The 14,688-nt window shown below is 40.6% G+C and overlaps 1 long non-coding RNA gene across 1 annotated transcript; it reads left to right on the top strand.

Moving 5' to 3' along the window:
- Nucleotides 1-2,814: 2,814 nt before the first annotated feature.
- Nucleotides 2,815-3,549, top strand: LOC134289088 (uncharacterized). The gene is made up of 2 exons (XR_009998266.1): nucleotides 2,815-3,256; nucleotides 3,316-3,549. It is a non-coding gene; the product is annotated as an uncharacterized LOC134289088 (long non-coding RNA).
- The last annotated feature ends 11,139 nt before the right edge of the window (nucleotides 3,550-14,688 follow it).

Raw genomic sequence — 14,688 nt, 5'->3', positions numbered from 1 at the left:
GAAGAGAAAGCTTCGTTTCTGTGTTCCAGTCTCGATTCCAGAGTCTATGTCTGCTGTTTGAAAAATGTTTGTTTCGCTCTGCTGAAATAAATACAATTTGGTTACTGTTCGGATTCCAGTAGGAATTGAAACTACATTGAGGAGTCATCAGATTTTTGAGGCTCGTTGAGGAGTCATCAGATTTTTTCAGGTGCAGCTAGCGAGAAAAACTATAATTGGGTTTTTAAATTAAGAAAAATGTAATGATTTTTTGTTTCTATACAAAAGAGCACCATTTTCTGAACCACCATGATTTTTTTTTCAGATTTTAAGAACTTCATTTTGGTACCTAAAATCGCTTTCGAAGAGATTTTTCGAAATCACCTTTTGACAACTGGCCAACTGCTTGACAGCTCCGCCCAGTACAAAATGCGACGAGGGGTGATTCGACAAATCGCTCCCATACAAACTTCAAACTGATTTTTAAATAGGTTCCCGGGCACCAAAATTCATGAAAATTTGGATTTCGGCTCAGTTTTGCATGCAGATTCTGAATATGGAATTATCTTAACACCGCTAAAGAAGCCAATTTGAAGACGAAGAGGGTAATGCAATGACGAATTCCCCTGAGAAGGTAAGTCATAGTAAAAAGCGAATTCCCCCGAGAGGGTAAGCCGATGGTGAATTCCCCCGAGAGGGTAAGCCAGTGGTGATTCCCCTGAGAGGGTAAGCCATAAAAAAGCGAATTCCCCCGAGAGGGTAAGCTAACGGTGAATTCCTCCGAGAGGGTAAGCCGATGGTGAATTCCCCCGAGAGGGTAAGCCATAAAAAAGCGAATTCCCCCGAGAGGGTAAGCCAATGGTGATTCCTCTGAGAGGGTAAGCCAAAAAAGCGAATTCCCCCGAGAGAGTAAGCACACGGTGAATTCCCCCGAGAGGGTAAGCCAATGGTGATTCCTCAGAGAGGGTAAGCCAAAAAAAAAGCGAATTCCCCCGAGAGGGTAAGCTAACGGTGAATTCCCCCGAGAGGGTAAGCCGATGATGAATTCCCCCGAGAGGGTAAGCCAATGGTAAATTCCCCTGAGAGGGTAAGCCATAAAAAAGCGAATTCCCCCGAGAGGGTAAGCTAACGGTGAATTCCCCCGAGAGGGTAAGCCGATGGTTAATTCCCCCGAGAGGGTAAGCCAATGGTGATTCCCCTGAGAGGGTAAGCAAAAAAAAAGCGAATTCCCCCGAGAGGGTAAGCTAACGGTGAATTCCCCCGAGAGGGTAAGCCGATGGTGAATTACCCCGAGATGGTAAGCCAATGGTAAATTCCCGTGAGAGGGTAAGCCATAAAAAAAGCGAATTCCCCCGAGAGGGTAAGCTAACGGTGAATTCCCCCGAGAGGGTAAGCCGATGGTGAATTCCCCCGAAAGGGTAAGCCCTGAGAGGGTAAGCCATAATTTGAAAAAAAACGAATTCCCCCGAGAGGGTAAGCCATAATAAAAAAAAGCAATGATGATGATGATAAGAGAGAAGAGAGAGATAAGTGATGTTGATGAGATGATGTTGATGAGAGATGAGAGGTGAAAGATGAGAGATGAGAATGAGATTGGCATGACTGTGGTAAAGTTCATAAAAAAGATGCACAAATGTCTTGGAAAATGTAATAAAGAGATAAGAGATAAATGATAAGAGGAGAAATGAGAGATGGCAATGATGATGATGAGAGACGAGAAATTACGATGAGAGAAAAAAGATAATGAGAAATTAAAGATGGTGATAATGATGAGAGATGGATATGACGATGAGAGAAGAGAAACGAAAGATAAGAGATGCGAAGAGATAAGTGAGTGATAAGAGATGCTGATGATGATGATCATGATGATGAATACGATGATGATGTTGGTGAGAGATGAGAGTTGAAAGATGCACAAATTCCTTGAAAAATGTAATAGAGAAATAAGAGATGATGATAAGAGATGTTGATGATCATGGTGATGGTGATGAGAGATGACAGAAAATTAAGAGATATGAGAGAGGAAAGAAGAAAGGTGAGAAATGAGGAATGAAAGATGGTAGATGAGAAATAAAATATGAGAGATGAACATTGAAAAATGAGAGATGAGAGATGATGATGAGAGAGAAGCGAGAGATGAGTGATGAGAGATGGTGATGATGATGATTATGATGATGAAGACGATGATGATAATGTTGATGAAAGATGAGAGGTGAAAGGGGAGAGATGAGATCGGGATGACTGTGATAAAGTTTATAAAAAAGAGGCACAAATGTCTTGGAAAATTTAATAAAGAGATGAGAGATAAGAAATAATAGATAAATGATGAGATGAGAAATGAGAGATGGTTATGATGATGATGAGAGATGAGAGATTACGATGAGGGAAGAGAGATAATGAGAAATTAAAGATGGTGATAATGATGAGAGATGGATATTACGATGAGAGAAGAGAAACGAAAGATAAGACATGAGAAGAGAGATATGAGTGATAAAAGATGCTGATGATGATGATCATGATGATGAGGACGATGATGATGATGATGAGGACGATGATGATGATGTTGATGAGAGATGCAGATGAGAGGTGAAAGATGATGATAATGATAGATGAGAGATGAGCAAGGCATGACTGTGGCAAAGTTTAAAAAAAGATGCACAAATGCCTTGGAAAATGTAATAGAGATATAAGAAATGATGATGATAAGAGATGTTGATGATCATGATGATGGTGATGAGAGATGACAGAAAAGAGATGAGATATGAGAGAGGAAAGAAGAAATGTGAGAGATGATGATGACACATGAGGGATGAAAGATGGGAGATGAGATCAAGAGCAAATTTTCAATACGTCCTAAGTAACATTTGAACTTTATCGAGAAACCCGAATTCAAAGTTTTGGTTTTCATTTTTAATTCCTATTTAACAATCCAACCAAAATCAATTAAATGGATACACGCAAACAATATAAAAAAATAGCATTTGTTGCTTCTTTAATGAAAAACTGGATAAAATATAACAGAACATTATTTTTTTTTCATTAAAACAATTTTACGACGTTTGGTGTCAGAAAACATAGTTAAGACATTTTGTTAAGTCGTTCTGGAACCTGTCGGTTACTTTCGTCAGGAGCGTTACGTCGCGTTACGCAAATTTATGTTGCTTACGTCGGTGCGGTTACGACATGCAGTCAGCTGTTATGTTACTTAAGTCAGATCGATACGACGTTTGAAAGAAAAAATGTGACTTAGGTCAAACCAATTCCTCCAAAAAAACAGGTATTTTCTTAGTTTTTGCAGAACTATTTTCATATATTAATGATTATTTTCTTTTCCAGCAAGTGTTTCCAACGCGTGCAGCAAAAAAACAAACCGTAACAAGCCCCAGACAGACAGGCAAACCCCCCAAACCGATGAGTTGCAGTTTTGTATTGCACAAGGTTTCATTCACCTGCGCCACCCCCAGAACCAGGTGAAATTGATGTCCACCGAACTCGAACAGGTGCCCTATCCGCTGCATTAGTGTGTATTCCCGAAAGACACTCGACATTTGTTCCAGTTTTGCGGACATACGAACTCTCCGAAAAGGGCAAAGATCGCAACACACCACTGCTTCTGGCAGTTATTTATGCTGTACCGAAGAGAATGAACCTATGTCCTGCTGGCAAATGGCACGCCGGTTAAAGTGAATAAAATAAAAAGATCAGCAAATCATATGTTCCGTACTAAAAAAAACTCAACAAGCCAGCGAACGTATGGATCAATGAAGCCCGAAGCTGATGAAAGACGAGAGACTTCAACATAGAGCCCAAGTGGCACTTCCAACCGTGGGTTCGGTGATCTCTAGTATGCTCCACAAGTCCGGTTGCTCGATCTGGCTGAACACCACCCCTATGGACTTCTCAAACATGCGCTGGAAACGAGGCAACATCGTTCATCTTCACGGGCGAAAATCATCCCAAAGATTCACTGACAGCGCTATCAGCATGATTCAAGGAAACCGAGCTGGAAATCGAGGACGAAGTGGACCAGAGATGTCATCCTCGCGGAACGAATATCGACCAAAAGACGACGGGAATAATCCATTAAGAATGATAGTGGTACTGTTGCTAAACAATAAAATAGAAATATGAAACTAATTTGAAGCTCGTTTAGTCTGACCTGTTATTCTATGATCACAAGTAAGCACTGAGAGTCTCTTAGGTAACATCTTGTAACGGGGGATCATTGGGTCATATTTACCTTACCGGTCAGACTAAGGTCTGGATGTCCGCTGCTGTACGTGGGAGTCGTCTCCATTCGACTCGGTTCATGGCTATGCGACTCCAGCTCAGCACTCCGCGAAGGGTCCGTAAATTGTCCTCCACTTGATCAACCTACTGTTATGTTGAGTAAAAGGATCAATAAAAGCCATCTTTCAAGCCGTGAAATAACAAGACCGTTTAGGTTCATGGTCTACAAACAACTCATTGTATTTCTCCTTATCATTACATTTTCTGTCGTAAGTCCCTTTAGGAGTTCTAAGTACTCATCTGTGAGTAGCGCATTTATATCAAGCGTAGAGTCACTACACCTACCTGGCTCGCTGCGCACCACATCTTCTTGTACCAGTCGGATGGCTCTCGAGAACCATTTTAGTCGGGTTGCTATCCGACCGACATCTTGATGACGTGACCGTATCCTCCAGATTTTCGCGGTTTGGACGGTGGGTGGTTCTCTCAGCAGCTGATGCAGCTCGTGGTTCATTCGCCTTCTCCAAGACGTCTGCCACCGTAGATGGCACGCAACACTTTCCGTTCGAAAACTCCAAGGGCGCATTGATCCTCTGCACTAGGGTCCATGTTACGTGCACATGGAGAACTACCGGTCTAATCATTGTTTTATAGATAGTTAACTTCGTGTGACGGCGAACTTTGTTGGATCGTAGAGTTCTGCGGAGTCCAAAGTAAGCTCGATTTCCTGCCACAATGCGTCTCTGAATTTCTCTGTTGGTGAGCCCAATTACACGAATTCTTCAACCGCCTCGATTTCACCACCGTCGATAAAAATCGAGGTGGTGGGCGCGTTGATTCCTCCCTTTACCATCATGTACTTTATCTTCGACACATTAATGACTGATCCGATTCGCCTGACTTCATTCGTGTTACGTTCCTTCTTTCTTGAAGATAAACTAATGTGAAGCGAAATAAGCAGCTGAACAGACTTCGTGAAAATCGTTTCACTCGTGTTTATCCCCGCTCTCTTAATTACACCCTTGAAAGCAATGTTAAAATGCAAGTGCGAAAGCCCATCACCTTGCCCGTAACCTGCGAGATTCGAAAGGGACTCGAAAGTGTCCCTGATATTCGAACTACGCATATCACTCGATCCATCATCGCTTTGATCAATCGAATCAGTTTTCAGTCGTCTTAATCAATCGTATCGAATTTTCTTCAACAAAAAATACTGTTTTCCTTTTTTTCTTTATTCATAAGATAAGATACGTACAGATTAGATCGAAGCAGCTTGAAACAAAGTAATAATTTATTTTTATACCTAGAATATTGTTGTTCATTTAATCATAAACGGACCTACGTTTCGGTAAAATGTCGCTACTATCCTGCGCCAGATCGTAAAATCAGGCAGTGTGCTTCGGATGTAATCAAAGCCGATTGAAATGCTAACTTGCCGCTTTCCTTGGTACGGTCCACCTCCAGGACGTACTTGGCTCGATAGAGAGCTCCGACCAGAGCTGCTTCCGTCTTCTACTGGATGTTATACCGGGGCATTGAATACGTTGAACACGACAAGCAGTATGGATTTATTGGCCAATGCTCCACCGATGATCAAAATCCGGGTGTTCTTCCCAAAGCTACGCGAAGACCTTTCGGTTCAACATCTGGCCCTCAACCAGCAGCGTCCGAATTTCCGCCTGTGGAGAACTGAACTTTGCCTTGGCCAACTCCGTCTCGTTTAGGTTGCACTCACGGTTGCAGGACTTATTCCACCGGAGAGATCCTTTTACAGCTTGCAGAATTTCCTGTAGAGCAATGTTTCCGAAGTTTCCCCGTTGAGTTGAGTCCAATAGCTCGCAGAAGTTCTCCTAATTTTCAGTTTCTTCGGCTCGTTTCAAGATATCCCGAACCAGCGATCCATTCCGGAAGCACAACAATCCCATATATCCTTCCTCGGTCGGATGAACTAACACATGACCAATTCCGGAACCATCGGCCAAATCGATAGGGGCCACCTCGTACTGCTTCCCGGTTGTACTGTCCATCCAGATGGGGGTCCGATGCAAGGTGAACGCCGAATCACAAATCCGAGTATGCAGAAACTTGTCAGCGTCTAGATTTCGTAAGGTGTACACCACTTCGCGACCAGTACAGTGAACGGTGCTGCTCGGCAGATCCACTGGCGGTCATCACCGAACTTAGGTCACCTTCCTGCACCACCAACCGGTCCACCACCAACTCCAAAGCCTTGATCCACATCACAGGCTGGGCGTAGAATCTGCGGATAGAGAGGAAAACGTTCGTTGAAATTACGGTTTTAAATGTAGTCACAATCATGAACACTTACCCATTTTAAGCAGTTCCAGTATTTTTTTTTCTTTGTGGTGTCCATAGCAGACGGCTAGGACCGGTCACGATTTATCTCGGCCAGAATTCCGGCTTTGACACCCCCGATAGTGCTTTGAACTGTTTTTTTTTTATTTGTCGTAAACACTTTTCAATCGTGTTTATATGATTTTGTTACTTAGGTCGGTTTGACATCGCACTTACGTCAGTTGGGTGTTACGTGCGTTATACTTATGACACACATGTGATACAAGAATCACTGTACAATTGCGCTTGAAATGAGTGCCATACTGAAAATTCTCTCAGTTCAAGTCAGTCTTGTTAGAATTTTCTTGACACTGCGTACCGTTGTACAGGAATCACGCTCGTATCACATGTCTGTCTGGGGTATTACATAAGTCATTGTACCGACAAAGCGACACATATGAAAAGGGCTCACTTTGTTACTTAGGTCAGTTTGATTTTTTTAAATTCAAAAGTTTTTAACTACAATTGAATTGTAATTTTGCTACACATAACAAAGCAGTATATTAGGTATTAAAATATGCATAAAACTCATTTTTGTTTATTTTGTTACTTAGGACGTATTGAAAATTTGCTCTTGAGATATGAAAGATGATAGATGATGATGAGAGAAAAGGGATGAAAGATGGGAGATGAGAAATAAAAGATGAGAGATGAAAAATGAAAGATGAGAGACGGGAGATGATGATGAAGATGAGAGAGAATAGAGAGATGAGTGATGAGAGATGGTGATGATGATCATGATGATGAAGACGATGATGATGAAGTTGATGAAAGATGAGAGGTGAAAGGTGAGAGATGAGATTGGCATGACTGTGGTAAAGTTTATAAAAAAGATGCACAAATGTCTTAGAAAATGTAATAGAGACATAAGAGATGATGATAATAATAGATGTTGGTGATGAGAGATGAGATATGAGAGAGGAAAAAAGAAAGATGAGAGATGATGATGGTGAGAGATGAGAGATAAAAGATGGGAGACAAGATATGAAAGATGAGAGATGATGTTGATGAAGAATGATGAGAGATGAAAGATGAAATATGAGAAATAAAAGATGAGAGGAGAGTGATGAAAGATGGTGATGATGATGAGAGATGAATGATGATAGATTAGAGATAATAGATGAGATTAGATATGAAAACTAAAAAATGAGGTATGAGAGATAAAAGATGAGAGGAGAAAGATGAAAGATGCGAGATGAGATGAGAGATTAGAGATAGGAGGTGAGAGATGAGAGATGGGGGATAAGAGATGAGAGATAACAGATAAGAGATGAGAAATGAGAGATAGGAGATTAGAGATGAGAGATGATAGTTATGATGAAGAGGTGAGAGATGTGCGATGAGATATGATACATGGGATGATGATGAAAGATGAGAGCTGAAAATTAGGATTACTGTTGAAAAGGTTATAAAAAAAGATGTGAAAATATCTTAGAAAATGTAATAAAACTGACGAAGACGGTGTTTGGAAATAGGGATGATTGTGATGTTGATGATTGCTAATGATGATAGATGAGCGAGGAAAGATGAGATATGAGAAGTGAGAGATTGGAGATGAGAGACAAGAGATGATGGTGATAAGAGATGAAGATGATGATGAGTGATGAAAAATGAAAGATAAGATATGAGAAAGGAGAGATGAGAGATGAAAGATGAGAGTTGAGAGATGAAGATGATGATGAGTGATGAAAAATGGAAAATAAGATATGAGAAAGGAGAGATGAGAGATAAAAGATGAGATATGATAGATGAGAGATGAAAGATGACAGTTGAGAGATGAAGATGAGATGAGAAATGAAAGATGAAAGATAATGATGAGAGATCAAAAATGGAAGATAAGAGATGATACATAAGAGATAAGAAATAAGAGATAAGAGATAAGAAATAAATGATAACAGATGAGAAATGAGAAATGGTGATGATGATGATGAGAGATGAGAGACTACGATGAGAGAAGAGAGATAACGAAGAAGATATGAGAGACGATGATGATACCAAAGATAAATACTAAGATCAAACAGTAGGAAAAAAATCGATTTAATTTCGGGGTCTTTTCATTTTAATTGATACGGGGTCTTTTCATCCGCGAGCCCCTTGGTTTGACATCTACTTTAAAATACGTGAACGGCCCCCTCGGTTTTATTTTGATTTTTTTTCAGCGTGTTTATGTTTTTGTTTTGATCGGAAGATGTTCGCGAATAGAAGACAATGTGAAGGAAATAAAAACGCAGCTGGAATCGCATTACCGGAACCGATTCCGTTACACCGAGGACCCCGATAAGTTTCCCGTCGAGGTAAGTAAACAACCTACTAAGTAGAGTGAAGCATTATCTGCTAATAAATGGTGTTTTGAAGTTCATTATAGATGATTATGGACCAGTGCAGATCGTGAGAGAAATGATCAGCCAGTAAGAGCCACAGAAAACGAATTCCCCTGGAACAGAAATCCGCAAATTGTTCTACGCATGCTGCAAAACAGGAATGTGTACCAAGGTAAGCTTCCAATATTTTTGTGGTACTTTCTTGAGAGCATGGTTCTCAAATTTGCAAAGCAGTTTTCTACACGCGCTTCCACAATAACTAGCTGACAAACAAGGAAGTAGACACCGAAACACAAATCCGTAATAATTAGCGAAAAAGCCGTAACCAACAAAATGTACACAATTTGAGTAATTGCAGGAGTGAAAAGAAGCTAGATTTGTCTTCTAAATGCTCACAAAGTTTCCTTGATATCACTTTTCTAACTATTGAAAATCACTGATTGAGTGAAAGGCGTAATCCCATTCTATTCCAAACGAACAAAAACAATAATTACGCCTTCTACTCCTTTGTTTTGTTTGGTGTTTTGTTTACGAAAATGAAAGGCGAAACTGAAATTAACACGTAAACACGGCGATAGTAGAAGGCGAAACTGAAATCAAAACGTAAACACGGCGAAAGCAAATGGCGAAATTCTGTCAAAATCATAAACAAGGCGAATAGTAAAAGGCGATTCTGAAAATGATATCGATTCGAGGCGCATAGTATTGGGCGAAATTAGCATTCTCAGGTATCAATTCAGGCGTAATTAAATAAATGCAATTTTTAGTGCAAAAAATATCAAATTCGTGCAGTGTTCTTAGAAAAACAAGAAACTATGTCAGAACTGTATCAATTAACCTTATTTAAGTTGAATTATACTGTATTACTTCTAAATAGGAATTAAAATTTGATCAGCAAAATTCGGTTGTTGTTTTCGCATTGTTATTGCTTTGCTAATTACGCCCTATTCGCGAATTACTCCCGAAATGCCATCCACTTCTGAGCTTTACTTCATATTTTACAATTTTGTTTCAATCAGGCTGCGGTCGAAAGCGGCGGATGGATTCACCCCACCGGAAATCAGCTGGAGCGGCGGCGGCGGTTGCATCCTGCTTGTCGTCGTCGGCGTCATAATCTCTCAAAATGCTGGATAAGGTGGTTGCGAGGAAGCATCGTTGCTCCCACCGTAGGCGGACCGTGGCATGTGGCGGCTGTGTTCTTTTCGTTCTGATAGTAGCCACCGTAGCCGCTAGCAGCACAGGAACCGCACGCCGATCCACCGCTGTATTCGGATCCGGGTATCGGTGACCCATCTGCCGTTGTGGTCTCCAGTTAGCCTAGTGGTTAAGGCAATGCATCGCCAATCCGGAGACGGCGGGTTCGATTTCCGTTCCGGTCGGGAAAGTTTTCTCGACTGGGCATAGTGTATCATTGTACTCACGGCGTGTGTATGGGAAAGGTTTATAAAAAAAAAATGGGCATCGCCAAATTTTTGGCTATTCAAAATAGAGGCTTCCAGCTTTCATTTGCACGGTCCCTCAAAAAAATCCACCGAGGGATCTCGAACAACTTTTTCAGAATACTGTTTTTCCCCATACAAAATGAACGGTTCCAAATTAATCCCTATTTCTACTTAACAAACATTCTCAATTTTTGTATGAAAATGTTCCCCCGATGGAATATTTCGATGTTGGGCTTGAATGAAAGCTAGTAGCGTCAATTTTCACGTAACGTAAAAATTAGCGATGCCTATTTTTTTGTAATAAATTTCTTCTACCAGACACACCGTGTACTTGTCACACAATATACAAATTCATGCAATGGCAATCAAAGAAAGCCCTTCAATTAATAACTGTGGAAGCGCTCAAGGAACACTGAGTTGAAGTGAGACAGGCCAACTCCCAGTGGGGACGTAGATCCATAAATAAGAAGAAGAAAAAGAAGATCTGCCATTGTGCCACCTAAGGTGCCGCCAGGCGAACCTGCCGAGCCAGCCGCTGGACTTGACTGTGGCCTCGAGTACATATAAGCCGATCCAGTCGATCCGATGTTCGGTGGCATGTTCCACGTTTCCCGAACCGTGTCTACCAGCACTTGCGGCACCGGAACTGGTACACATATCAAACCCACCCTATGCTTGAGTCTACTGGAGCGTAGCGTTGTAATTGTCTCATTGTCATGGCGGGAGAGCAGCCTGTTCTTGGTAGGCATTATAGTATCCGAATGTTTCATAAACACACCTAAATATTAAAGATTCGTTTTTATCCTTTTCAGTTATTCCTGCCGATCATTGATAAATAGGACATCAATCAGGTTGGCTAATCAGTTTCATGACAAGCAATCATCTCTGGAGGAAACACTTTGCTGCTCAGCAAATTTAACCTATGCATTATTCTGTTAGATACGTATACTATTCCGTTATTTTAGCTTTCTTTTTTTGTATTTTTAAAAATATTATTAAACAAGTAAATAGGGGCATGAAGGAGGGGAGGCGGGGGGGGGGGGGAGGTTTGGTAAAGGAGGTGATTGTGGGTGGACACCACAATCTAAAAATAAGTGAAGAAAATATCCAAAACTACATGACCATTCTTACGGAACGCCATCTAAAGTGATAGCGCTTGTTACCACTAATTGTTTCATAAACGTTCTCCCACTATCCTTAGCAGATGTTTTATAATAATCAGATTTAGCAGTAATTTTACAAGTTCACCATGTCCTCCAATTGCAAGGTTATACAAAAACAATTCTCTTCTCCTTCGAACTCAATCGCATTTTCCAGGTAATTATGGAGTTGATCCAGAAAACCTTTGCGGTACCTATTTGATTATTGTCAAAATTAGCTGTTGCTTTGCAGGTGCACCAAGTCCTCCCACTGCAGGGTGAAGCAAATGTAGTTGGCTTTTAAAGTCCGTTTTATTCAAGAACTTCTGGAGTTGTTCTAGACATTCTTGGGTGATATTTGTTCATGGTCAGAATTTACTATTGCTTTGCAGGTTCACCAAGTCTTCCCACTGCAGGGTGAAGCAAGCGTTGTTGGCTTCTGAAGTCGGTCCTATCATCCAAAAACTTTTGGAGTTATTCCAGAAATTCATGGCATATATTCTTTATCGTTTAAATTCGCTGTTGCTTTGTAGGTTCACCAAGTTATTCCAGAAATTCTTGGGTGATATTTGTTCATGGTCCGAGTTTACTATTGCTTTGTAGGTACATCAAGTCCTCCCTCTGCAGGGTGAAGCAAATGTTGTTTGGCTTTTGAAGTCGGTCTTATCCAAGAACTTCTGGAGTTGTTCTAGAAATTCTTGGGTGATATTTGTTCATGGTCAGAATTTACTATTGCTTTGCAGGTTCACCAAGTTCTCCCACTGCAGGGTGAAGCAAATGTAGTTGGCTTTTAAAGTCCGTTTTATTAAAGAACTTCTGGAGTTGTTCTAGAAATTCTTGGGTGATATTTGTTCATGGTCCGAGTTTACTATTGCTTTGTAGGTTTATCAAGTCCTCCCTCTGCAGGGTGAAGCAAATGTTATTTGGCTTTTGAAGTCGGTCTTATCCAAGAACTTCTGGAGTTGTTCTAGAAATTCTTGGGTGATATTTGTTCATGGTCAGAATTTACTATTGATTTGCATGTTCACCAAGTCTTCCTACTGCAGGGTGAAGCAAGCGTTGTTGGCTTCTGAAGTCGGTCCTAGCATCCAAAAACTTTTGGAGTTATTCCAGAAATTCATGGGATATATTCTTTATCGTTTAAATTCGCTGTTGCTTTGTAGGTTCACCAAGTTATTCCAAAAATTCTTGGGTAATATTTGTTCATGGTCAGAATTTAATATTGCTTTGCAGGTTCACCAAGTCCTCCCTCTGCAGGGTGAAGCAAATGTTGTTGGCTTTTAAAGTCGGTCTTATCCAAGAACTTCTGGAGTTATTCCAGAAATTCTTGGGTGATATTTGTTCATGGTCAGAGTTTACTATTGCTTTGTAGGTTCACCAAGTCCTCCCACTGCAGGGTGAAGTAAGCGTTGTTGGCTTTTGAAGTCAGTCCTATCATCCAAGAACTTTTGGAGTTATTCCAGAAATTCTTGGGTTATATTTGTTCATTGCTTTAATTTGCTGTTGCTTTGTAGGTTCACCAAGTCCTCCCACGGCAGGGTGAAGCAAATGTAGTTGGCTTATCCAAGAACTTCTGGAGTTATTCCATAAATTCTTGGGTGATATTTGTTCATGGTCAAAGTTTACTATTGCTTTGTAGGTTCATCAAGTCCTCCCACTGCAGGGTGAAGCAAATGTAGTTGGCTTTTGAAGTCGGTCTTATCCAAGAACTTCTGGAGTTATTCCAGAAATTCTTGGGTGATATTTGTTCATGGTCAGAGTTTACTATTGCTTTGTAAGTTCACCAAGTCTTCCCACTGCAGGGTGAAGCAAGCGTTGTTGGCTTTTGAAGTCAGTCCTATCATCCAAGAACTTTTGGAGCTATTCCAGAAATTTTTGGGTGATATTTGTTCATCGTTTAAATTCGCTGTTGCTTTGTAGGTTCACCAAGTCCTCCCTCTGAAGGGTGAAGCAAGCGGTGTTGGCTTTTGAAGTCGATCCCATCCTCCAAGAACATCTGGAGTTATTCGGTATTATCCAAGAACTTCTGGAGTTATTCCAGAAATTTACTATTGCTTTGTAGGTTCACCAAGTCCTCTCTTACTGCAAGGTGAAGCAAGTATAGTCGACTTTTAAAGTCGATGCCATCTACCAGGTTCTATAAATTTAAAATTACTTCTAGCTTTTTAGAATTGCAGTAGACAAATACCTTGTGAAATGCAATTTGAGGATTTTTTTTCAATTTTAGTAAGAAAAGACTCATTCAACCAGGGTTTGTACAGACTGAACCAACACTAGGTATACAGGATAACACGAAATACCCAATGAACCAGTGCATAGATTTCTCGTTTGACGAAACCCGACTGGAGCGGAAATCAAACCATCACTCACAATGAACCAAATTGACTAACGCCGCATGGCCACGAAGCACAGTGCAATTTTCTCAAACACAAAAAAATATTGTGGAACCCTGGACGAATACAACAGTGAAAATTTAGCACATATTTTTCATTGGTTTTCCAATCAAATTGTGAAGTACAACACCAATTCTAGACCAACATTTGAAAAGGGCGGAAGAGCCAAAATGTAAACAAATCACTTTTCAGCATAATTTGATGAAACAACTCATAAACATATGATTTTTCCTGACGTTAGCTCATAAATAAGTTTCCACTTCTGGAAAACAATAATTTAAATAAAGGCGGATTTCCACATCTGATTTTGATCGCTTCCTTTGGTTGTTCCGCCAATGATCTTGCGCCTTTGAAAAAAAGCACAAAAATGCACAAAATTGTTAACACTGTTGAATAAACAGTCGAGAACAGCATCTCGCCATTCATATTTATCAAATTTACACAAAACTTTTACTCCCACTTTTGATTAAAGTCGCCCCAAACTACTTACACCGTTATTGAAAAGCCTTCGTCATTACGTCGTGCTTCGGCGCCCATCAAAATGTCTGAGTGGAAATCCGCCGTGCACTTATTGCTCTTGTTGCGCACGGATGGTTGTTACGCCCAAGATCAAATCGTGCGTTTTACATCGTAAAATTCAGTGAAGTCGCTGACTGACTGCAATAAATGGCGATAATATGGCTTCAATGTCTATTCAGGATATATTTTCAGAGTATATTTGGATGATATGCAGCTGGTAAAGCTTCAGTGATAAAAATGTTAGCGAATGGTCTCAAATCTATTGACCGGCATAGGTTACAGCAGGTAGATTCAGCAAAAGGTGATATTG

Source organism: Aedes albopictus, chromosome 2 (genome assembly GCF_035046485.1).
Source record: "Aedes albopictus strain Foshan chromosome 2, AalbF5, whole genome shotgun sequence".
Classification (NCBI taxonomy): domain Eukaryota; kingdom Metazoa; phylum Arthropoda; class Insecta; order Diptera; family Culicidae; genus Aedes; species Aedes albopictus.
This window is presented reverse-complemented; position numbering and strand designations above follow the sequence as displayed.